The sequence below is a fragment of the Oryctolagus cuniculus genome, chromosome 4 (assembly GCF_051225735.1).
Source record: "Oryctolagus cuniculus isolate XC-2025 breed Fujian yellow rabbit chromosome 4, ASM5122573v1, whole genome shotgun sequence".
Taxonomy (NCBI): Eukaryota; Metazoa; Chordata; class Mammalia; order Lagomorpha; family Leporidae; genus Oryctolagus; species Oryctolagus cuniculus.
The window spans coordinates 70,811,960-70,837,837 of NC_142870.1; the positions used below are offsets into that span (position 1 = coordinate 70,811,960).

Here is a 25,878-nt window from a genome sequence, read left to right on the forward strand (position 1 = left end):
ATTGGCAGATTCAAAATGATCCCAATCAAAATATCAATAATATTCTTCTCAGATCTAAAAGCAGTGCAAAAATCCTTATGGAAACACAAGAGACCTGAATAACTAAAGCAATCTTAAACAACAAAAACCAAGCTGGAGGCATTGCAATACCAGATTTCAAGACCTACTACAGAGCAGTTATAATCAAAACAGATTCTTACTGGCACAAAAATGACACGCAGACCAATGAAAAAATTGAAACTCCAGAAATCAATCCACACATCTATAACCAACTAATCTGTGACAAATGAGCTGAAATCGAACCCTGGAGAAATATGAAATATGAAACAACATCCCAACCTTATACCTTATACAAAAATTAAGTCAAATGGATCAATGATCTAAATATATGACCTGATGCCATCAAATTACTAAAGGAAAATTTTGGGGAAAGTCTGCAAGACATTGGCATAGGCAAAGACTTCTTGGAAAAGACCCCAGAAGCACAGCCAATAAAAGTGTAAATAGACAAATAGGATTTCATCAAGCTAAGCACCTTCTGCACTGCAATGGAACATGTAGCAAAGTTAAGAGGCAACAAACAGAATGGAATAAAATATTTGCAAACAACATAACTGCTAAAGGATTAATACATAGAATCTACAGTGATCAAGAACCTCAACAACAATAAATGACCCAGCAAAGAAATGGACAAAGAACATGAACAGGCGTTTTTCCAAAGAATGAAACTGAAATGGCCAACAAACACATGAAAAAAATGCTCAGAATCACTAGCCATCAGGGAAATGAAAATTAAAGCCACAATGAGGTTTCACTTCACTCCAGTTAGAATAGCTATCACACAGAAATAAAAAATCAATTAATGCTGGTGAGGACATGGGGAAAAAAGTACCCAAATTCACTGTTAATGGGAATGTAAACTAGTATAACCATTACAGAAGACAGTATGGAAATTCCTTAGAAATCTGAAATTGATCTACTACATGACCCAGCCACCCTGCTCCTGTGAATTTACCTGAAGGAAATGAAATCAGCATATGAAATAGTTATTTGTACTTGTATGTTTATTACAGCTAAATTCAGAGAGATTCTAAGATGGTAGTATATGGAACAACATACTGTGCTAGATTAGGGATAAACAGTGAATAAAAAGCATAGGAAGTGAACTCTCAAGAGAATTAGAGAGAAAACCACACTGGAAATTCTATTGCAGCTCAATTCACAACTAAGATTCACAGCTCAATTCACAGCTAAAACATGGAATCAACTCAGATGTCCATCAACTGATGACTGGATAAAGAAAATGTGGTATGTATACATTATGGAATACTATTCAGCCAGAAAAAGAATGAAAACCTGTCTTTTGCAACAAAATAGATGCTACTGTAAACTATAATTCTTTGTAAAATAGTCCAGTCCCAAAAAGATAAATATCATGTTTTCCCTGATTTGCAGTAATCAGTATACAGAGCACAAAAATGTATATGAGTGAAATTGACATTTTGAGATTATTGTTTACAGCTCTTGTGCATACTCTTGAGAAACAGTGGTTTTGCTACTTACTCTTTGTTGAATTCTTAATTTGGTGAAGAGTTTATTCTGTGATTTTAAAATAAACAAAGTATTTCACTGTAAAACTTAAAAAATAAGATAGAACGTCTGAGGGAGTGGAATAGCATGTGTGTGAGGGAGGATAGGGTGGGAAGTATCATTATACTCTTAAATTTGTACATATGAAATACATGAAATCTGTGAACATTATATAAATAATACAATTTAAAATCAAAAAATGAACAATTCCCATTAACAACAACCAAAAAAACCCCAATTCCAGTTGTAAATTATTTTTAATTCAAATAGTTTTTTAAATTCACATTGTGACATGGTATAGAACTATTCTCAAAATACCTTCAATGTCTTGATAATGAACTCATAAACATAAAATTCTTTATAATTAGGTAAGAACAATTAAATAATGGGGAGTCATTTGCTCCAACTTCTTTTCTGAATCATCATATTCTGATCTATAAATTTTCTAAGGAAGAGATTTATATACCTGGATTCCAGTGTTTGGTTAATACTTTCTGGCAAATGTAAATGCTATATAAATATGTTCATTTTAATTAAAAGATACATCACTAGAAAAGTCTGTCAATCAATTAGAGTCTGAGAGTATTTACTCTGAAAAGGGATCAATAAACTTCAACAATCAATCATAATGATCAAAGATAGGGTTAGAATATAATATTGTAATCTATTTCCCTATTATAACAAAAAATCTGCCTAAAATCAATAACTAATATCCACTTTAACTGTGAAAAAATAGACACTACCATATATATAATCAAGAACAAGAAATATACTTTTTATCATAATGACTGTCTGTTTTCGGAAATTCTAGTCAATGAAATAGGGTCATAAAACAGAAATAAGAGAGAAAAAAAGAGAGTAATAATTCTTGGCCAATAATTTAATGATCTGGCAAATTCAAGAGAACTAATAAGAAATTATTAAAACTAAGAGAGATTGAATAAAATAACTGGTTAATAAAGATTATTAAGAATAAAGCATGATTTTTCTACTCAAATTTAGGAAGTGGAATGTGAGCAATTAAAAACAATAACAAGAAAATAATATGCCTCCACCTAAACAGATTAAGAAATTTCGTGACCTATGTGAATAAAAATACACAATTTATTTATCCTGAAACATTTAAAAATACAAAACATACTATGCTTCTGAATGTGACAACTGAATTTTACAAATATTCTAACACTAATTTATAGGCTTAATAAAATGCCAATGAAAGTTTCAATGGAATAATTTTATGAACACTGAAGTAAATGGATTTTGAATCTTAAGTATGTGACAATAGTCAAAGCATTTTTTGGAAAAAAAAATGAGAGATTTGATCAAACAAATATATGAACATATTGTGAAGCTTTAATGGAAAAACTGTGGAACCAGTGAAAGAACTAAATGAACAGAGAGTTCAGAAATAAAACCTAATGTTTATAAAAGTAATTTTGCAATAAATATGGCATAACAATCATTGGGGAAATGATTCTAGCACAATTGATGAACTCTGAGAACAAAATTAAATAAGATGGTTACTTCATATTTTATGATAAATTCTGGAAAGAATATAGAATTAAAAATACAAAATAGAACCATAATCACACTAGAAAACATGGTGAATATTTGCCAGCTTTCAAGCTGTTAAAAAATAAGATAAATGCAAAAGACATATTCACAGATGAAAAAATACAATAGAATTAACTATACAAATGTTTATAACTTTCTCACATCACCAATAGCAAAAATAATGAATTGGCATCTGAAAACTGGGAAAAACACTTTTGCAATTCAACTGACAAAACTAGTGAATTTCCAGATAAAATTTTATAAATCAATCAGACAAAATGAGTAATGGACATGAATGAACAATTTATAAAAAGAAAAAAACAATGTCCAATAAATATATGAAAAGCATTCGAGTTCCCTATTAATCAAATCAATACAAATCAAAACAAAATAAAACAGGGTTTTGAATGAGGTTAGAAAAGTTTTTTCACATATATTTTCTGAGAAGGTATCAAAAGAACCTTGAGAAATTCACATTCCCTAACTCAAGAATCAGTCTTCTAGGGGTATATGCAAAAAACACAACCCAAGATGGAGATAACAATTTATCTGGTCCTCAGAGGACTAGAACAATGGTAGAAAATAACCTGTAAAATATGGGGTAGTTACTTAAAAGTTTTTATTACCCAAATAAGAGACACTATTGAAAACTTTAAAATGAGTATTATTATATGATCCTGAGAACTATTAACATAACTAATGGTAAGTAAACAAAGGACATCAACCACATTATGGAAATTTTATTTATTTTCTTTTTTTTTAAGATTTATTTATTTTATTTGAAAGTAGGGGTTACAAAGAGAGAAGGAGAGACAGAGAGAGATCTTCCATCCACTCATTCACTTCCCAGATAGCCACAATGGAATGGGACTGGGTAAGGCTGAAGCCAGAAACCAGGAGCCAGGAGGCAGCAGCTTTCTCTGGGTTTTCCACATGAGTGGCAGGAATCCGAACAATTCGGCCATCACCTACTGCTTTCCCAGGCCACTAGCAGGGAGCTGGATCAGAAGTGGAGCATCTAGGACTCGAACCAGTGCCCATATGGTATGTTAGTGGCCACTTAAACTGCTACACCATGATGCTAGCCCCACAAAATTTTATTTTAAAAAATACTTACACATATGCATGCATAGATATACTTTAGAAATGCATACAAAATTGGGAGGACATAGGGCAAAATCTTAGAATTTTTTCATTTCTGATTGGTGGTAGTGATTAAATTATTTTCTGCTTCTAAAATTCTCTTCAATAAGTATAAACTTTCAAGTGGAGAAAATTTTATTTTAAAACCTAAAAAGATCCTGTATGTGTTTAGAATCCAATTAAGGGAAAAGGTCAAATGATAAAAATTACTTTTCCTATACATGTGTATATATTTTTTACATACTATATTTTTTCTATTACTGTACTTTGTCATCTATGAATATATACACTGTGTGTACAAGGTACATATATTGAGATGTCTCCATTTTGTTTTTATCTCATTTTTATTTCTGAAGATTACAATACTTTTTGAATTAAAAAAACAAAGAAATTGCATCACTCTTGAGAATCATATTTGGTTTTGATGACCCTTTCTCTGTCCACTTACAGACAAAATTTATCTCTCTTGCTAATAACTGAGCACTAAATACAGGAATAGATAGTCTGAGAATGTTTATTTGACCCATTTAGCCAACACCAAGAGATGTCATTCCCAGCCAACTGTGACCAGCACAGTGAATAGTATATTTGTTTTTCACATTTTTCTTGCCTGGAACACCAACCATCCCTAGTATTTTGAGTAACAGTGAAGGGGACTTGGTTTTTATCAGTGCTTAAAAAATAGCTGCCAAAGTCAAGACATGCAATAACCTTCTAAGTAAGTTTGCTGGCTACATAACGTGTTTGAAGGCACACCCCCTCCAAACGTCTGAACTCACCATCTGCTACTCAACCGCAGAATAATGCACTCAAGTCTGGTGTTGCTTGGCATAGGCAAAGATAGTCAATGTCCAACTCCATTCAGACATGTGCACCATATCAGGAACCTTATGACACAGTCCTCAACATCAATGCAGCACTTTCAAGCCCCGCTGCACATCAATCAAGTATGTATGACAGTCAAGCTGATAGACAAAATCTAAGCCAACCCCAAATACCTACTGTGCATAGATCTCTCCAGTTTGCCTGCAGCTCACCTTCTATTAAGATGATAGCTTTGGCCTAGTCTTCCATGCCAAAATAAGTCCATGGAGTCACTCTGGCAAGAAGAAGGGTCTATATCAATGTCAACAAACAAGTTCCTTACTGCCGACCCCACCATCTGTCCTCTTGCTTCCCACCTACCTTACTTTATGTGGACCTTGATGAATGGGGTTCTAATAGTCCAAGATTCTAGTTTAGCCAGCCTTTGCAGATGGGGTCAACATGACTGCCCTCTGGCTAAATACCCAAGGTGACATAGCTGATGGGCTACCTGGAGAGTGCCCGTTAGCAAATTTGATCTCAGAAATAGAGCAATGGGAGGAGTTCCTACTAGCTTTTTAGTTTCAGATTTATGAAAAAAGTGACATATTCAATGCCTAAAGTGAAGATGATTTTCCAATTCATTGAAAATCTTCAAAATGCTAAAAGATAGATAAATCCCATTTTAAAGCTATGGATAAGAGAATAAAATGAATGAATAACAATAAAATTCATGATGTTTTAAAGTATTTACAAAGCAGCTTTGAGAGAAATACTTGGAACAACCTCAGAAATATGTAGAAATAAGACTTTACAGTGTATCGTTAATGTAGAAGTAGAACATTTCATTCTGCTTCGGATGCAACAATATTAGAAGATAGAATACAGGCTAGCAGGAAAATAATAGTTTTCAAATCAATTCCCCAGAAGTTAGACAGCACTTACAGATTTTTAAGATAGAACAATAGAATTTTATATAACCTTAAATATGGGGTACAAATAGTTTCTGGAGAAATCAATTTTTTAATCTGAAAAAGGGATATTATATGAAATACAATAAATCAATATTGCCTTCAACATAGTAAATAAAATTACTTTATATTTATGAACCTGCCAATAAACCTTTTTAACTAGATCATTAGAAATGCACTTCAGACTAAACCTATTAGGACATGAACAAGAGGAAAATTTTAAGAAATGACACTGGTTCTAATCCAACTCATTTTAATATGATCATATAATGATATGCCTTTATTATTTCTTCAAGGGAAGCTAACTGTATTTCTGGAATGGTCTCTGGTCTAACCAAAAATAAAATGTACACTCTACTCCAAATCAAAAACATAACTTGATCTGAAATTCTAGACAATTTAAGTAAGTGGTAATTAGAAGGTGAATCATCATCACACAATTGAAAAAATAAAAGTGATAAGTTATGTGGCATAAAACACCAGATACAGAATTATTCAGAGCATTTATAACAGTACTTTACACATAGTAAACATTTACTAAATGTTTGTAGAATTGACTAGAATTTAATTAAAAGAGAGATATAATGAGACTTTTATATGTAGAATTCAGATCTTTTCAAGACCATGGGAAAAAGTTTCAATCAAATTATTTTACTAGCTACATCAGAGTCTTTGATCTCATGAATCAAGATGAGCTCCTATTGTATCTAAAGAAAAATATTGTAGAATTCTTTAGGGAAATCACAGTGTAATAAAAAGCATGATTATTTTAAATTTCTAAATATCTCCAAATGTTCTGGCAATCTTTGGTCAAGTAAGATAATGATATAGAAATCTTACATAAAACCTAAAGTTATAATGTCCTAGCCTAATCATCTGGCTAATCTCTTTGAGTTTTCCTGAAATATGCTCCCATCCCATTTTCTATGGGAATCCTCCGACTGATTAACACAGGGAATGAGAATTTGGCCTGTGCTGTATAGGCACCATTGAAATGTGGCCACCTGAGGCATGTAGGGAGGGCATCCAGCTGGCACACCACATGTTGCCCTGGAGTAGTGTACAATGAGAAGGATATTTTGGCTAGGAATACCTGGGCAATCTTTACAAAGGTCCTGATTATGAAAGGACTTCAGCATCATCATTGTCTCATGATGGTAACATGAGCCAGAGAAACTTCTATTTCTAAGTTTATATATATTTTTTAAAAAAGGACTTAGAAGAAAAATCAACGAACTCTATGAGAAGGAAAACTGGGTTATAGACACTAGATTTTGGGTACTATCCATATCACTGGCAGAGTTTTCTGAGAACTGCAGACACTTTATAATTGACATCACAAATTTGATCATACACTAAAATACAATGAACTCTATAAAACAAAAGATGAAAAAGCAGAGCATGAAAATGTATGTCAATAATAGAGTTGTGTACTCAATATTCTAAAAATCATTTAAGTTCATATAGTACTCATTTAAGAAATGCCCGATTTTATTTTCATTTTATGAAACTTGTGAAAAAAAATCCATGCATTTGAACCGTAATGCCAATGAAACAATTTTGTCAATTTTGAGTCTATTTTTTCAAAACACCATACGTGATTAGAACACATAATGCACTAGTATTTTTGCCAATTTTGGTTTTTAAACCAAAGCTGTTTCTGAATTACATAAGCACAAAATCAGAATTTCAAAACCAGCAAACATACTTAGGGGTGAATTTTAAAATGAGCCTACTTGATTCTTTGTTAGACCAACTTCCAGCGCCAGGAACATTTTTGTGAAATTCCACTGAGGCAAATAGGGTAGCTAGGAAACACTTCTCATGGTGAAAGAGAAGCATATGCATTACTTTCAGTGAGTTTTGTATAGTTTTCACCCTCCTGCTGAGTGATTCTGGTGATATTTATAACACAATATGAGTATAAATCTTAAAGGATTTATGATGTCACCAAATGCTAAAAAACAATTACAGCTGGGTTTTACATTTGTGTTTATATGTTATTTTGCATATAGATTCCAAAAACCAATGGAGAGACTCCCTGATACAAAACACTCCTGGAACTGCAAGATGGATTCCATCTATCAATATAATCAGTTGATAGCATTTCTAAGACAGAGTTTGACAGTAAGTGAAACAAACAAACATGATGGCTTAAATAAGCCACTTCAGCCACTCAGGCTGTCATTCAAGAGGTTTTTTTGGTATCATTAATTCAATTCCACACAACAGGAAGTGAGACTTTTCGATAAATTTTGGTGACAACTTGTCTGCACAAAGGAATACATATATGAAAACTTTTCATTTGTCAACAAGTATGTCTGTTTAAATTTGCTTAAAATATTATAATTGTGGGTTGAATTTATACCTTTGTTTCTAATAACTCAAGCAAATCACAATGATCACCATGTCCCTAAGACTAATGAGTCCCAATTTATACCAGAGAAAAATAGACGCTCAGAGCACTAAAGAGTATTGGCAGAAGATCATACTGCAAGTCCAGCAATACATTCAGTGTAATCACATGGAATCCTAATACACCACAAAAATTACCACTGTACATTTTTCATTAAAATATCTCTACCTAACTCAAAATATTTTGCAGAAAAACTCTATTGCTAACTTAAGCAGCTGAATAATTTTTATTAATTTAGTTTTTTTTTTTTTTGTGATCAATAATGTTTGACTTACATTTTGCCTTTTTTTTTTTTTTTAGGAATTTATGTGCCTTAGAGCTGAATACCCTGATGGCAATTTAAATCCTAGAAGCCAGGAAATTCCACGATGTAAGTTGGTTGGTCTTCCATCTTGATTGACAGGAATCCAGAATGACAAAAGCCAGCACGGCTGGTTGCTGATCATCATAACCAAATATTGATTCTTCTAAAACTTGTATTTTGAGATTTTCTGCATTTTAGAATTACAGGTGGAAAGTCACTTCTCTTTGATATAAACTGCATGCAATAAAGAAGGAGGCAGTCCTACATAATAAATATGTAGGGAATGGTTTTCCACCTCTGCATGCTGCAGAAAACCCCACTGAGTTAAGTAGGGTTCTACCAAGGCCACTTAAACATATTAGCCTATTATGCTCCACATTTCTTTATTGTTCTCAAAAAGCTAATGAAATGTTCCAGTGTAATGTTTATGCTGGAGTACTTTTAAAGGCATTTTAGAAGTGATGTTTCTCTCATAACTCCAGAAGGGGGTTCCACTTCCTAAAAACATTTAGTAGACCATGCAGAGATCGTGCAGTCTCATTACTGAGACTGTTCAGAGTCATAGCTGGAGAAGAAAATCCTTACAGATAATCACTTACAAGTTTCAGTGTGAGCTTTAACATCACTGCAGAATTAGAAACCTGGCAGGCATACATGCTACATTGTATTATTGAACATACAGGTTTAAAATATTCATAGATGACATTGATTTATGTATATCAATCAGTTGATTCTATGAATGTAAAATGAAACAGTTATTTCTTCAGATCAATTATTTTTAGAAAAATAAGGAAGTAGGACCTAACACTATAAACCAACATGTAGAAGGAAAATTGGCTAGCTTTCTTCCATGATATCTTGTTTCTTCATCTATAAGATGGAAGGATCAGAATTGCTGATATCCATGATTGCTTCTAACTGGAATATTTACATACTTTATGAGTCCAACATTAACACTCTGATGAGGAATAGCAAAATAAGCCAAGATCAGAAAATAAAGCTACCATTACAAAATTACTAACTTTTCAGCAAAATCAGAAGTATATAATTGTGCCTTGGTCATACGTAACCATCCCCACCTTCTGAACATGAACAGTAACATGAGAGAAGGCAAGGTTGAATTCTAAAGTCCTATGTGGTTAAGATTAAGATTAAATTCATGATTAACACAGTAGTAACCAATTATACAATGAAAGAATCAAGCACTTATACGCAACTAACATGAGTATGAACTGTGGCTTGCCAAGTATCTATTTCTTGTGTAATCATTCTCAACTGAAACCAGTAACTTGAGATCTTGGAGTTTTTATTTTATTTTTAAGATATAAGAATCTTTAATAGAAGTTCATGGTTCTGTCTTCTATTGAATAATCTTAAGAATGTCTTATTCTTTTTCTGAAATTACACATCAACATTCAATACACACACTGTACTTAATGAATGCCAACCATGTTTCGTGTGCTTTATTTGTATTTGCTCATGTAATCTTTCCACGAACACTAGGAGGTAAGTATTATTGAAACACAGACACAATTTGGAAGAATAGAATCTCAGGGATGGTTATCAGTAGTATCAGAATATTAATCTGATCTATAGGTAACCAGATTTTTTTTAAGTGTACAAAGTTAATAGAGTATGGCACAGTGTTTTAATATAAGTATGACTTGTATCAAATGATTATGTTTTTGTTTTCTTCCTAATAGTAACCACTACAGTAACTTATTCCTTCCTACACAGAAATAGAGATAGAAAAGAGATGAAATTGAAAGGTACACACTTTTTATTCTAAGTGTGAAGAGATGATTATAAGTTATTAAAGCCATAAAAAGCAATACCAGTGAGAATGAAACTGTGAAACTACATTACGAGTCCATTAATAAGTGAGTTCTTACAGCATATTGAACACTAGAATGGGCACAGAGATCCAGATTTAGCCCTGATGCTGCCCTTATTCAGGCAGGGCACAACAGGGTTTTTTGTTTTTGGCTTTTTCCCCCTAAAGTGGCAGATTTAGATCTCTGAACTAAGAAGAGTAGGATTATCAAAGTTTTAATTAATTAATTAATTAGATTAAGAAAGGGAGAGGGAGAGAGAAAGAGTTGCCATCCCCTGGTTCACTCTTCAGATGCCCACAATGACCAGGGCTGGAACAGGAGGAAGCATGGAGTCAGGAATTCAATCTCTGTTTCCCACACAGATAACAGAAATCCAAGTACTTTAGCCATCATCTGCAGTCTCCCAGGGTGCACATTAGCAGGAAGTATGAATCAGAAGTGAAACTGGGATCCAAATCAAGGCACTTTGATATGGGATGCTGGCATCCAATCAGTGTCTTAACTCCTAGGCCAAAGGCCTTCCCCAAAACAACTGCATTTTATATCAAACTGCCTATAAAATAACTTGCTTTATTCTTGTAACAGTAACCAATCTAAGTGAGTAATATATTCACAGCTTTAACTAACAGCCAAGACCTGGCCTGCTTTATAGTCATTTCTAAAAATTCTGAAGGCACACATAACAATGTTTCACCACTCTTATAACTTTGCATCTTTACTTAAAATCTCAGCCTCTACCTGTGACATCTATTATTGCCATGTACCTGGATACAGTATACAAGTATCTGCTCCAAGATTGAGATACTTGAGAAAGGTAGAGGTAGGGCAGGAGAACAACAATTCAGTTTCACATTTCTCATGTTTCCTATGATTTCTTTAGTTATATTAGTTCCAAGAACAATTTTAACACATGAGAATATATAGCTCATGTGTGGTAGATTAGTATTATAAGTAAAAACAAAAATCATGGGATCAATGGGATATTAGGTCCTACCATTTTTAAGCATTTCTACAACTAGAAACACCTGCAAAGCATACCACCTTTTCTGTGATATAGGGACTGCTTGATGATAAGATCAGATATTAGAACTCCAGATTTTATATTTTGGGCAGTGAAAGGTCATATGCAAGGGAGAGCTGAGGTCAAGAGCAAGCCCCTTAGGCCTATTCCAGAAGTTTCACTAGAGGGTGCTCTTGGGCTTTATGAATTCTCAAGTCTCCAGTAAGAAAACCAGGTATTCCTCAGAAAATATGCTCTGATTTAACCTAAGTTGGACTCTATCATGGTATCCATACCCAATACTTCAATATAGATGCAAACACTTCAAGCAGACCCTGATCTTGGTTCTTCTTTTTCCTTGTAATTACCTTCTTTTTTTTTAAACTTTTATTTAATGGATATAAATTTCCAAAGTACAGCTTATGGATTACAATAGCTTCCCCCCCATAACGTCCCTCCCACCCGCAACCCTCCCCTTTCCCACTCCCTCTCCCTTTCCATTCACATCAAGATTCATTTTCGTTTCTCTTTATATACAGAAGATCAGTTTAGCATACATTAAGTAAAGATTTCAACAGTTTGCTCCCACATAGAAACATAAAGTGAAAAATACTGTTTGAGTACTAGTTATAGCATTAAATCTCAATGTACAGCACACTAAGGACAAAGATCCTACATGAGGAGTAAGTGCACAGTGACTCCTGTTATTGACTTAACAAATTGACACTCTTGTTTATGGCATCAGTAATCACCCTAGGCTCTTGTCATGAGCTGCCAAGGCTATGGAAGCCCCCTGAGTTCACCAACTCTTATCATATTTAAACAAGGCCATGGTCAAAGTGGAAGTTCTCTCCTCCCTTCAGAGAAAGGTACCTCCTTCTTTGATGACCCGTTCTTTCCACTGGGATCTCACTCGTGGAGATTTCATTTAGGTTTTTTTTTTCCCCCAGAGTGTCTTGGCTTTCCATGCCTAAAATACTCTCATGGGCTTTTCAGCCAGATCTGCATGCCTTAAGGGCTGATTCTGAGGCCAGAGTGCTGTTTAGGACATCTGCCATTCTATGGGTCTGCTGTGTATCTCACTTCCCATGTTGGATCGTTCTCCCCCTTTTTTATTCTATCAGCTAGTATTTGCAGACACTACTCTTGTTTATGTGATCCCTTTGGTTCTTAGTCCTATCATTATGATCAATTGTGAACAGAAATTGATCACTGGGACTAGTGAGATGGCATTGGTACATGCCACCTTGATGGGATTGAATTGGAATCCCCTGGTATGTTTCTAACTCTACCGTTTGAGGTAAGTCAGCTTGAGCATGTCCCGAGTAATTACCTTATTTCTACTAGTAGTTTATATCCAGGCTTTATAACTTGAGACCCATAGACATCTTAATAGGCCTCTAAAGTCTACATTTAAGTTAGATGCCCACATATATATCCTGAAGAATCAGGGGGTTTAAGTGGTGTAAATGAATGAAGCTATTATTTTACAAGTATATTTTTACAAATATTTTAAACATATATTAGGTTCATAGTCTATGTATCTATTGAAAAGATTTTCATTATTCATTATTGGTACAATAGTATCAATATAAACCAATCTTCTATATGTTATTAACAGTTTTATAATACCATATATTACACATTATATACTCAATATTTCTCAATCTGTGGCATACAGAAATTTTATTGCATGTTCCTTGTTTATACCATTAAATTTTAATATCCACTCCATATGTTAGAAATTTGTACTTTCAATTTTCTTGAATTTGTTTAATGACTTATTCTGCTTATTTCTAATGATAACCATTTTTGCTATATATCCTGTTTTTGCTACAATTTTAAGAGAAAATAGAACATGGAAATAATTTTGTTATTATTGATTGACTAATGTTTAATTTTTATGTATTAGGAAGATTAAGTAGGATTTTGGCTTACATATTTAAAAAATTGGGAATGGTCTGTATCCATGTATAATAATTTTCTTTTTAGGAATGGAAATTGAGCAGCTGTTTCATGCAGCAGTTAAGAAATCTGTGTTCTACATTAGAGTACCTGGATTTGTTTCCTGTCTCCAGCTCCTAACCTCAGCTTCCTGCCAAAAAAGACCTGGAGAAATAGTGGTGATGACTCAAATAACTGAGCTCTTCCCATTCACATGGGAGACTTGGGTTGAACTCCTAGTTCCTTTATTCAGCCCTGGCCTAGCCTCAGCCACTGTTGGCATTTGGGGAGTGAACCAGTGGATGGATAGATGGGCTCGATCTCTCTCCCTCTGCTTCTGAAATGAATAAAACATTTTTTGGGAAAGAATGGAAATGAATGAGTGAAATTCTTCATTTTCAGAATGTAAACATTCCGGGCGACGCCGCGGCTCACTTGGTTAATCCTCCGCCTGTGGTGCCGGCACCCTGGGTTCTAGTCCCCTTTGGGGCGCCAGATTCTGTCCCGGTTGCCCCTCTTCCAGGCCAGCTCTCTGCTGTGGCCCAGGAAGGCAGTGGAGGATGGCCCAAGTGCTTGGGCCCTGCACCCGCATGGGAAACCAGGAGGAAGCACCTGGCTCCTGGTTTCGGATGGGCGCAGCACGCCAGCCGCAGCGGCCATTGGGGGGTGAACCAACAGAAAAGGAAGACCTTTCTCTCTGTCTCTCTCTCTCTGACTGTCTAACTTTGCCTGTCAAAAAAAAAAGAGAATGTAAACATTCTTTTAAGCCATTTGTGACTACTAGCCATTATATATGGCACCTCAATGACCTTCTTTGCACAGATCTTTGCAAACTCGATAGCCTTCATATTTTAAAGGTTGACAGTATTATTTTAAAGTTTATTAGGGACTTCTAATCTTTGTGCTACCAGTTTAAATTTGCGGTTTCATTATTCTTTGGTTGAATTAAGTTTATCAGTTTCTCTTAAAAATAAACTTGAATCTTTTGACAAATAAGAAACTCAGGGTGGGCCTAAGTGGTAGCCTTTTACAATGCATGAATCTCTATAAAATGTGTTTTAAATTCTCATTTGATAAAAGATAAGCCTGGTCATTTATAAATTCACCGCTTCTCAACATCCTGCAAACAGGATGAAAAGTTGGGAAAATTCAAAGTGGGTCTCAGAGTTCTCATAGAGCAGTCACTTAAGCTCTTAAAGGGACCTTTTCGAGAAGTACTGCACAGTTCAAGTGTGCAAGCTGATGCATGTTATCCCCCCCATTCAACTTGCAGAGCATACTTCATCCAAGTTAGTTATAATGAGCTTAAATCACTCTAGCAAGAATTGGCAAAATTCCATAGATACTGTGAAAATAAAGGGAATCAATGAAAAGATATAATTTTTTTAGTCCTCAATATAATTAATTCGTGGGAGAGGTCATTTTCTCTCAAATACATTCAAGTTTCTCCAAACATAGGTCAATGTTTGCTAGCTAATGGGAGAAAAGAATCATTTGGTTTGAGTTTGCCTATGTTCATATTCATCTCTATCATAGCTAAATAAAATGTTTTCTAAATTTTCACATTTGCAAAAGAGGGTTCAAGCTGAGGCAGAGTGACAAGCATTGTTGACTGGCATAAGACAACCTCTTAACTCTTCATAAGTGTTCTTTCTATGATTTCCTGTTCTAATCTTTCCATTAGAGAGAGAGAGAAAAACAAAATAGTTCTATCTCATTTTATGAATCAGATGGCTGAACATTTTTAGCTAGAAATTACATCAACAATTTAAGTTTTCAATTATGACACTAGGACATAGAAACAAGTGGCATCCTATCCCATGCCACATAGTTAGTACTTCACAGGTCTTATTCAAGTTCCCAGTTCCTGGGGTGGACATTTGGGTAACCCATTATTTTGGACACCTGCAATTGGAATAATTTGGATTGAGTCCTGCCTCCACTTTTTTTTTTTTTTTTTTTGACAGGCAGAGTGGACAGTGAGAGAGAGAGACAGAGAGAAAGGTCTTCCTTTGCAGTTGGTTCACCCTCCAATGGGCGCCGCGGCCAGCGTGCTGCAGCCAGTGCACAGCGCTGATCCGATGGCAGGAGCCAGGTGCTTCTCCTGGTCTCCCATGGGGTGCAGGGCCCAAGCACTTGGGCCAACCTCCACTGCACTCCCTGGCCACAGCAGAGAGCTGGCCTGGAAGAGGGGCAACCAGGACAGAATCCAGCACCCCGACCAGGACTAGAACCCAGTGTGCCAGCGCCACAAGGCAGAGGATTAGCCTAGTGAGCCGCGGCGCCGGCCACCTCCACTTCTGATACAGCTTCCTGCTAATGTGAACCCTGGGAGGCAGCAGATGATCACTTAAGTACTTGGGTCCCTGTCGTCCATGTGGGAAACCCAAAGGGAGTTCCAGGCACCTGGGCTTGGCCTGGCCCAGTCCCAGCTACTGTGGATGTTTGGGGAGTGAACCAGAAGATGAAAGACTTCTCTATCTCTATCATTTTTATCTCTTTCTTTCTGTTGAACCACTTTACAAATAAATAAATAAAAACAAATACAAGATTTCCCAATTCCAAATCCAATGTTGTTTCTACTATAGAACTTCCCAATGCTACTTGGCTTGGTGTAGCAGGACAAAATTTTAGATCGATTTCCACTGAAATTTCAATGGAAGAAAATGAGATATAACAAAAATTACTCTTCAACAGCTTACTCTTCAGTTCAGATAATACTGTTAACATTGCTACATGGAATGATCTTCCCTATAGTCTAGGTCAACTTATAGGAGTGTGTGCTCATTAAAATATATATACACATGGTTAAATTAATGTTTTCACTGACTATAAGGTATATTGAGTGTTTCAGCAGTTACCTAGCCTAAACCATTCTCAACCCAAGAGGCATCCTGCATTTTTCTGAAAGCTAGTCCAGCATGAAAACATTGTCTATCTTGTAGGAATAAGAGTGTAGGTGTATGCAGCTAGTGCCATGGCTCACTTGGTTAATCCAAACAGATAAATTAGGGTGTGATTATTCACAGTATAAAGGGATTCACCACAGGATACTTTTTTAAAAAATTTATTTGACAGGTAGAGTTACAGACAGTGAGAGATAGAGACAGAGAGAAAGGTCTTCCTTCCATTGGCTCACTCTCTAAATGGCCACTACAACCGGCACTGCGCCGATCCAAAGCCAGGAGCCAGGTGCTTCCTCCTGGTCTACCATGCAGTTACAGGGGCCCAAGCACTCAGGCCATCCTCTGTTGCTCTCCCATGGCACAGCACAGAGCTGGACCGGAAGAGGAGCAACCAGGACTAGAACCCGGTGTCCGTACTGGATGCCAGTGCTGCAGGTGGAGGATTAACCAAGTGAGCCATGGCGCCAGCCCCCTCATGATGCTTTTAAATCATAAGCTGCTCTATTGCATTTTAAGTAAGTTGATGTACAAAGCTTCCTTTATAAGCCCTTTTCACAATCCAGAGTTCATGGTCCCTTATCCAAAGGCAGTGAGAGATTGGCTAGCATAAAGTCCTGCCACTTATTACCTGCTAGGCCAAGCTTCCTTTACCACATGAGTAATTAGCACTGTAGTTCATTTTTGAAAACTTAATGAATCTCTTACTCCTGAGACATTTAATATCTTCTAAGTACTCACTATGTGCCTGGCAAAGTGCTCAGCCTTTTATATAATGATCTCATTGACTCTTACAATTCTGGAAGATCAGTATAATTATCCCAATTATAGAAAAAGAAATTGGGACTCAGAGAAGTTAGTGTTACATATCTTGACTAAATCCAGGCAGCTACCAAATGATACTGCCAGTATTCAAAACCAGATCTATCTTGCACCTCCACACCTTTCAATATGGTTTCAGGTTAAATTTAATAATATTCCTTATCTCTCAACTAACTGAGCCTAGGTGTGCTTCAATGTCCTACCACAGCACAGCAGTCTTTCTACAGACATAGGGACCAGTCATACATATATATGAAATATATTGACCGGGCACACACTAACAAGGCTGCCCATTCGGATTGCTGCTCTGCTATATTAAGCCATGACTCATCTTGTCATTGTCACTGGACCCACTGTAGCTTAATAGTCATTGAAACTGTAAAATCCAATTTTTTCACAACTGTAGTATATATCTCATGATTTCTTCCTTTCTAGGTAAAAGTATCTAGTTCTTCCAAAATTTTATATAATGAGGCTGTCTATAACTCATTTATATTTTGCTCTTTCTAGCAAAGAGAAAGTAGTCATGGAATTTCTAGATAGGTATCTAATTTTAAAATGCCTGACAAGCTGAAGTAGTTGGGAGTAAACACTTTAGAACCCAAATTGCCTGGGTTTAAGTCCACAGGTCACCACTTAATGGTCTTGTTTGCTTGGTAGGTTTACATAACCTCTCAGTACTTTATTTTTTCACCTGAATATGAAATAAAGAAGGCAGCAGTACCTAGTTCATAAGGCTCTTATGAAGATTTTTTTAAAAGATTTATTTATTTATTTATTTGAAAGTCAGAGTTACACAGAGAGAGGAGAGCCAGAGAGAGAGAGAAAGAGAGAGGTCTTCCATCTGATGGTTCACTCCCCAATTGGCCGCAATGGCCGGAGCTGCACCAATCCGAAGTCAGGAGCCAGGAGCTTCTTCTGGGTCTCCCACATGGGTGCAGGGGCCCAAGGATGTGGGCCATCTTCTACTGCTTTCCCAGGCCATAGCAGAGAGCTGGATCAGAAGTGGAGCAGCTGGAACTCGAACTGGCGCCCATATGAGATGCCAGCATTGCAGGCCAGGGCATTAACCCACTGCACTACAGCACTGGCCCCTCTTATGAAGATTTCTTGAAAGAGGCAATCAATAAAACAATTAGGGTCATATCTAGCAGTTTATAAGTGCTATATGAATGTTTAGCATTATTATTGATGCTACAGGAGTACATGAACACAACTCTAGAAAAAAATCTGATTTATTCCATTGTATGAGATTAATATCCAGATATAAAGAAAGTAAGCTTGACTAGGAAAGGCACTTGACTAAGGGCCACTTACTTGTAAGCCTGATTTTTCCATGTACCCTCAATGAAGTATCTTGGGCTGGTCACCTTACCTAGCTCCTTTGTTACACAGAGCAATGGGACTATACCTCTAAAGGATATGATTTTATTCTAGGATTCTGTGATTCTATTCCCCTTAGGCCTTTAAATTTCATCACTAATTATGTTTAAAGACTACCATTAAATTACTAACTTTTTATCTGAACATTTATATTAAATCTGTTGAGATTTCAAGCAGCTTAACTGTATTATTTCCATGACAGAGAATAAGCCTCCAAGAGACTATAGATGGGTCTCCAGAAAACGACAGCATTAAAAGTGCACAGAGAGAAATTCAATGTTACTTTTGAGATGATAACCCCAAGTTCTACTCCACCAAGTCAGCAGAATTCTGTCTGCTCTCTGTATGCCACACCTGGCCCAGTCCATGTCATTTTGCTGAATCTCAATGAAGCCCCTTGGATAAACACAACTTGCAGGTTTGGATGGAATGCCAGGGTGGTACAACCAAACAAAAAGTGCTTTCACTAAGTACATTGTTCAACAAAAGTACTTTCAGGTTTGGCTACTTCTGCCTTATCAAAATTATCCCGTTCCTTGATGTATACACACACACACACACACACACACAATTACATTCAGCTAATTTTATTATGGTTTAATGTAGTGACTTCCTGTTCATCTCCAGATCTATCTAACGAAGGCATGATGCTTCAAGTTAATATTAGGCTTCAAAGAGTATGACAATCTACTTAAAGTAAATTTCATAAGGGAGCAAAGGGACAGCCACCCAAAATTCACTAATGGCAAAACCCTTGACATTTTATAACTAAGCATAACACATTATTCTATAAATAAAAATGACATCATTTTATTCCTGACTGTTATGAAACATTATGTTTTTTTTCTCAGATTCACTATGCTCAAAGTCAACATCAACGTTTAGTTAAATGTCCTTAATTGCAGGTACAGCTATGATGTTTCAAATCTTAGCACAAAATTTGTGCATTCAATGAACCTCTTCCCACTCCCACGTAGTTGTGACCAATCTTGGTTCCTATTTAAAGACTGATGCATATTTTAAGCCAATATATTATTTGATGATTAACTTATAGAATGGTCTGAGAAGTTGAAAATATGACTACACTTATTTCAGGACATGTACAATTTCATAACCATAACTTAGCATTTAAATAATTCTGCTCAAATGCTGTTTAACTCTCATTCTCTCTGCTCACTTTTTCATTATGAAGTGAAGCTTCATGGTGAAGTAAAGCTAAGATTACAGTCAAAAGAATATGAATTTTGTATTCTAAAGGTTAAAAATCTTAGAAAAATAAAAAAAACTAAAATAGAAATTTGAGATGTTTGGATTTATTTGTTCAATTTTTCACTATCATGCTAAAATAATGTATCAGTGATGTTTAGCCTAGTGGTTAAGATGCCAGTTAAGACTCTCACATCCCACATCAGAGTAATTGAGTTACCTGACTCTAGCTTCCCGCTAATGTGGATTCTGGAAGGCAGTGGTGGAGACTCAGATAATTGGGTTTCTGCCATTCATATGAGATTATTGGATTGAACTCCTGAATTCCAGCTTCAGCCTGACCCAGCCATAAGATGTGGCAGGTGGCCAGCGCCATGGCTCAATAGGCTAATCCTCCGCCTTGTGGCGCCGGCACAACGGGTTCTAGTCCCAGTTGGGGTGCCGGATTCTTTCCCAGTTGCCCCTCTTCCAGGACAGCTCTCTGCTATGGCCCCGAATGCAGTGGAGGATGGCCCAAGCTCTTGGGCCCTACACCCGCATGGGAGACCAGGAAAAGCACCTGGCTCCTGGCTCCAGTGTGCCGGCTGCGGCGGCCATTGGGGGGTGAACCAACGGCAAAAAGCAAAAAGGAAGACCTTTCTCTCTGTCTCTCTCTCTCACTGTCCACTCTGCCTGTCAAAAAAAAAAAAAAAAAAAAAAAAAAAAAAGATGTGGGATGTGGTAAGCATTTGTGTTTTTGGTTTTTTTTTTGAGATTTATGTATTTATTTTAAAGAGTTACAGAAAGGAAGAGAGAGAGAGAGAGATAAAGAGAGAGAGGGAGAGAGAGAAAGAGAGAGGTATCTTTAGTATTTTGGTTCACTCTCCCAGTAGTTGCATCAGCCAGGGCACATCTAGGCTGAGGTGAGAAGCCAGTAGTTTTCTCTGGGTCTCCCACAGGTGTGCAGAGACCCAGGCATTTGGGCGATCTTCTGCTGCTTTTCCCAAGCAACTACCATGAAGCAGGATCAGAAGTAGAACTGCTGGGACACAAACCAGCACCATATGGGATGCCAGAATTGCAGGTAGTAGGCCTTACCCACAAAGTCACAAGGCAGCCCCTGTTGTAGGCATTTGGGAAGTGAACCTGCAGATAAGAGCGTAGTCTCTCTTGCTCCCTCTCTCTCTGACTGCCTCCTAAGTAAATAGTTCTAAAAATACTTAAATAAAATATTTATATATAAGAAAATACTCTGGCACATATATACTGATTTACTGAAAAATCATAATATAACTCAGGTTGTGTGATAATAACCTTACTACAGCAGCTTTGCTTTGGTTAATGTTTGCATTATAACTCTTGTTGTGTTATAGCAAAACAGTCAGTATAAATATTCTGACACATCTTATATTACATACATACCAGTTTCTCCTTAAATGCAACAATGTTGCTTTTGAGAAATAGAATTTACATGATATTCATAATTATATTAAATCAATTTTCTTATTTTAGCAATCTAAACTTCCTCAAGATCTTTCCTATTATCTCAATAAATGACAAGAATTCTTTTTCATAGATATTGCAAACTATATTTAATAGATTTAATTTGAAAAAGAAACTACAGAAAACTTAAAATGAGTACACAAGGTCAACAACGAGAGACTGGAATTCAGCCAGACTTCGAACTTAGATCTTTGTATTTTGGAACTTCAATGTTCTTTCTATTAGTCCCAAAAAACACTTGCTATGTATATATTACACTTCACTGATATGTTAAGGATAAAGGGAGTCCACTATCTCTGTATATGTTATTTCCCCTAGGAAATGCAGAAAGCTACTGAAAACCCATTCTCATCAAATAGATTACTACCAGTCATTGAACATATTAGCATTCAATTACATAGTGTTTTATATCTCAAAAAATTAAAGAATAATAGCACCATTCTTAGGTATCTCAGATTTGCAATTTATCAAATCCAAAATGAATTTCTAACTCCTGACTCAAAACCCCTCAAGGAGGAAGGTTTTTTTAAAAAAATCAGAGACAAGCTCTTTCAGTGGTGCCTATGAAGCCATGATACACAAATCTGCCCCCTTTTACTGTACACAGAGAAGACTGGAATTCAGCTGTTATCAGAGATAATAATAAATTTCTGCGACTGAGTCAGTCTCCTAGCTTCAGATTTACATTTCCACTGTCAGCAAGAGTTTTTAAGCTAAACATCTTTTTTTAAAAGTAAAAATTCAATAAACAACATTTATATTAACAACAGAATGTTAATGCTTTGGTGCTAAAATAACATTCTTTTGAACTTCACTCTTTTTTTTTGTCCATCTCTAAACTCCCTAGCTTCAATCCCTGCCCTTCTCCACACTTGTTTTCTTCTCTAACCTCAGGGAACAGGGCCACAGCCTGCCTAGATGCTGGATGCTCATGCTCCTGACATTCAGCTCTGACTCACCCATGATATTGGTTCTGTTCTTGGTGTGAAGGCAACATTTGGTTGAATCAGTTATGGAGCTATTATAACATTCAAAAATTTGGATTTCTTCTTCTTGGTATAAAAATGAATGGTATCTATTTAAAAATGCCTACTTAATAAACTTTTTCAAAGAAGACAGTATTATGTTTTCACCTTATTTTCTCAATCTACTCTTAAAGCCAAAGTGAAGGAAAAATTATTGTGGTCACTCCAAAATATTCTTTTCCACTTTCAGTGAAGGTCCGGTTTGGAGAAAGCCAAGCAATAACTTCTAGTTTGTACTGAGGACACTACTTACTGTTTACCTACAAATGCTGTTTAGACTTATTTAGGGGGGCAGTTCCATGAAGTGACCCTAAAGCTTTCCTCTTCCTTATCATTACGTGTTAGAGGTGTCACGAAGGTGTTTATAAAGCTAATTTTCTTCCATTACTGATTTATTCCCCCAGAGAATAAGCAAGATGGGAGAGTTCTTTGTACTCAAAATAAGGTTTATAGCATTGACCAGTGCATTTAAATGTATCTTTATAATTCTCAATTTGGTCTCCCAGGAACAGCTTTTATAGATTAAGATTTTTTTGTCATAAAGTAGTCTATTTATTTCCCAGCAGCTGGTGTCAAAAAAGTTGTTGTTGTGTTTTTTAATATTCCTTTTAAATAAATAAAATCTGTTTTCATATTGTGTAAAATTAGTTTTGCCTGCTGTGAGTTTGTGGCATTATGAAGTGATCATTTCTTCCCATGAATTATTTAAAGCAAGGATATCAAAATCTGATGGAACAATACAATGAACTATACAATACAATTTAATTTTATAACATGCCAGTTCACACTAGTATTTCACAATGCACAGCAATTGCAACACATTGTTCAGAATTAGTAGAGCAAGTATCAGCCCTTTAGTTTCATATACTGGTATCGGAGGGCCAATTTTAAATTTTCCAGTGAGCTAGAGAATCACTCATATAAAGACATCTCTGTTACGACTTACGGTGTGCATTGATGTGAACTAGTCTAGATGACATTTAACTTTTTTTAAAACGTACTTTAAGACATTGAGTTTGAAAGAGGTCCACTACCTGATAACAACAAAAAAGTACTGGTATCAATAACATTTCCACTAGAGTTCAATTATCACTTTATTTTATGGAACAAATTCAACCAGGTAAACACAATTCTTCTCACTACTTCTCACTATTGAGTTTGTAGAAAAAGGTAGACAATGATCCACTCAGACTCCTCACTGCACTTAAAAGACCTGCAGTAAAGTTGCTACAAACTTGGAGATAATGGGGGGGCATGAATGAATGAATGAGCCACTAAACAGAAAAAGGATGATTAAAAGTTTTAACATAGTCTGAACCAAAGAAAGACCAAAGCTTATCTAGCATTTGATATTTATATTTTAATAAAGTATAGTAAAAATACTACATGAGTTTTTTTTTCCTCAGTGGATTTGGTAGCATTATATAAAAGAAATTGGATATGATTAATTCACTATATTGAAAAGCAGGAGTCAGTATAATGTTATTTAAGCAATCAAATAGTCTCTGACATAATCTACACCAAGATTATAAAAAGCAAAACTGATAATGAAGCAAAATACTATGAGATATTAGAAAAGGTTCTCCAAGGCAAATTAATTCATTTAAAACACAGAATAAGGATTAATAAGTACCATTCTTAATTAGTTTTACATGATATAGACCAACCTAATATACTCAAAACAAAACTTTGGATCCTATAACATACATGCCTCCATTTCCTCCTTCAAACAAACCAGAGCTTCCACTACCTCAACCCCATGTCAATGAAAGCTACCTCCATTCACTCAGTGGATCACACTAAACACCAGGGATTCCTTTTGCTTCACCTATCATATCAAATCCATCCTTAAGCCCCATCAAACTGACCCCATAAATTGATCCCAAAAGCCCATCCCTAAGCTAAACAATTCTTATTATCTTTAACACAAATGACAATGTCTTATCTTGGCTCTTATTTGAATTCTCTACTCACATTGTTGCTCCTTACAATCCATTGTCTAAACTGAAGCTAGAGAATCCTGTTGTTGATTTTTTTAAGATTTATTTATTTATTTGAAAGGCAAAGTTACAGAGGTAAAGAGGGAGAGAAAGAGAGAGGATCTTCCACCTAATGGTTCACTCCCCAATGGCCACAACAGCCAGGGCTGGGTCAGGCAAAGCCAGGAGCCTGGAGATCTTTCTGGGTCTCCCACGTGGGTGAAACAGCCCAAAATCTGGGCCATCTGCTGCTTTCCCAGGTGCATTAGCGAGGAGCTGAATCAGAAGTGGAGCAATCAGGATTCGAACTTGTGTCCATATGGGATGCTGGTACTGCAGGTGGTGGCTTTACCGGCTACCCCACAGTGCAGGCCCCTAGAGAATCCTTGAAATTTATTCCCTTGAATAAAATCCTACAAAGGGTCTGAGTATATTTGCAATAAAAATGAAAACCAAAGTCGAGTCCATGACAGTCCATTATCTGTTCATGTCCCTCTTTTCTCCTACCACATTTCTTTTGTTCGCTGTGTTTTTTTCCTGTTTCAGTCCCTCAACCAAGCCATGCCAGTTCTACTGCCTTTAGGTCTTTGATCCATTTTGAATGGATTTTTGTGTAAGGGGTAAGGTAGGGGTCTTGCTTCTGCCTCTGCCTTGACTATCCTTTTTCTAGATCCTCACATGGCTCTTTTATTCTCCTTAATTTTACTTCAAACATTATCTCCACTAGAATGGTGTCTCTGCCTAATTATGGTACCCAAAGCATTCTCAATTCATTTTAACCTGCTTTATTTTCCACTTAGAACTATTTACTCATAACTTTGTCATTTATATCTCATATTTTATGTGTACTGTTTCTAGTAGAATGCATATTACAAGAGGGTGAGTTTCTTAGATGTATTGTTATATTAGTTATCTGTTACCCCAAACCTACTAGCTTGGACAAAGGAGTTAAAAATCAATTCCTGGAGCAAGGACAGTCTCTTCAACACATGGTACTGAGAAAACTGGATCTCTCCATAAAGAAATTCAAAGCAAGATCCCTACCTTACACCTTACACAAAAATCCATTCAAAATGGATTGAAGACCTAAATCTATAACTCGATACCATCAAATTACTAGAGAGCATTGGGGAAATCCTGCAAGACACTGTCACAGGCAAAAACTTCTTGCAAAAGAAGCCAAAATTGACAAATGGGATTATATCAACTTGAGAATTTTCTTCACTGAAAAATAAACATTCAGCAAAGTGAAGAGGTAACCATCAAAATGGAAGCAATTATTTGCATACTATGCAACTGATAAAAGATTAATATCCAGAATCTGCAAAGAGCTCAAGAAACTTAACAACTACAAAACAAACAATCTGGTCATGAAATGGGCAAAGAACTTGAACAGTCATTTTTCAAAAGAAGAAATTCAGATGGCCAACAGACACACTGAAAAAATGCTCAGGTTCACTAGCCATCAGAGAAATGCAAATCAAAACCACAATGAGGTTTCACTTCACCCCTGTTAG

At 35.9% G+C, this 25,878-nt stretch overlaps 1 protein-coding gene and 1 long non-coding RNA gene across 48 annotated transcripts in view; one reads left to right on the forward strand and one right to left on the reverse strand.

Moving 5' to 3' along the window:
* LOC149127008 (uncharacterized) overlaps positions 1-13,743 on the forward strand; it is an 88,176-nt gene extending 74,433 nt beyond the window's left edge. Inside the window, exons 2-3 of the long non-coding RNA XR_016233104.1 lie at positions 8,779-8,848; positions 13,610-13,743. This is a non-coding gene — a long non-coding RNA (uncharacterized LOC149127008). The remainder of the gene's footprint in view (positions 1-8,778; positions 8,849-13,609) is intronic.
* ZBTB20 (zinc finger and BTB domain containing 20) overlaps positions 1-25,878 on the reverse strand; it is an 873,240-nt gene that overhangs the window by 512,591 nt on the left and 334,771 nt on the right. For 12 of the 47 annotated variants that reach the window (XR_016233103.1, XM_089331700.1, XM_089331711.1 and 9 more), the window contains one exon: positions 5,325-5,386. The exons of 29 other annotated variants lie outside the window; for them this stretch is intronic. The gene's annotated coding sequence lies outside the window, so the exon portion shown is untranslated. Of the gene's footprint in view, positions 1-5,289; positions 5,387-25,878 lie in introns of all 47 variants that reach the window. 6 more of the 47 variants (XM_089331701.1, XM_089331714.1, XM_089331685.1 and 3 more) reach the window with 1 other exon arrangement.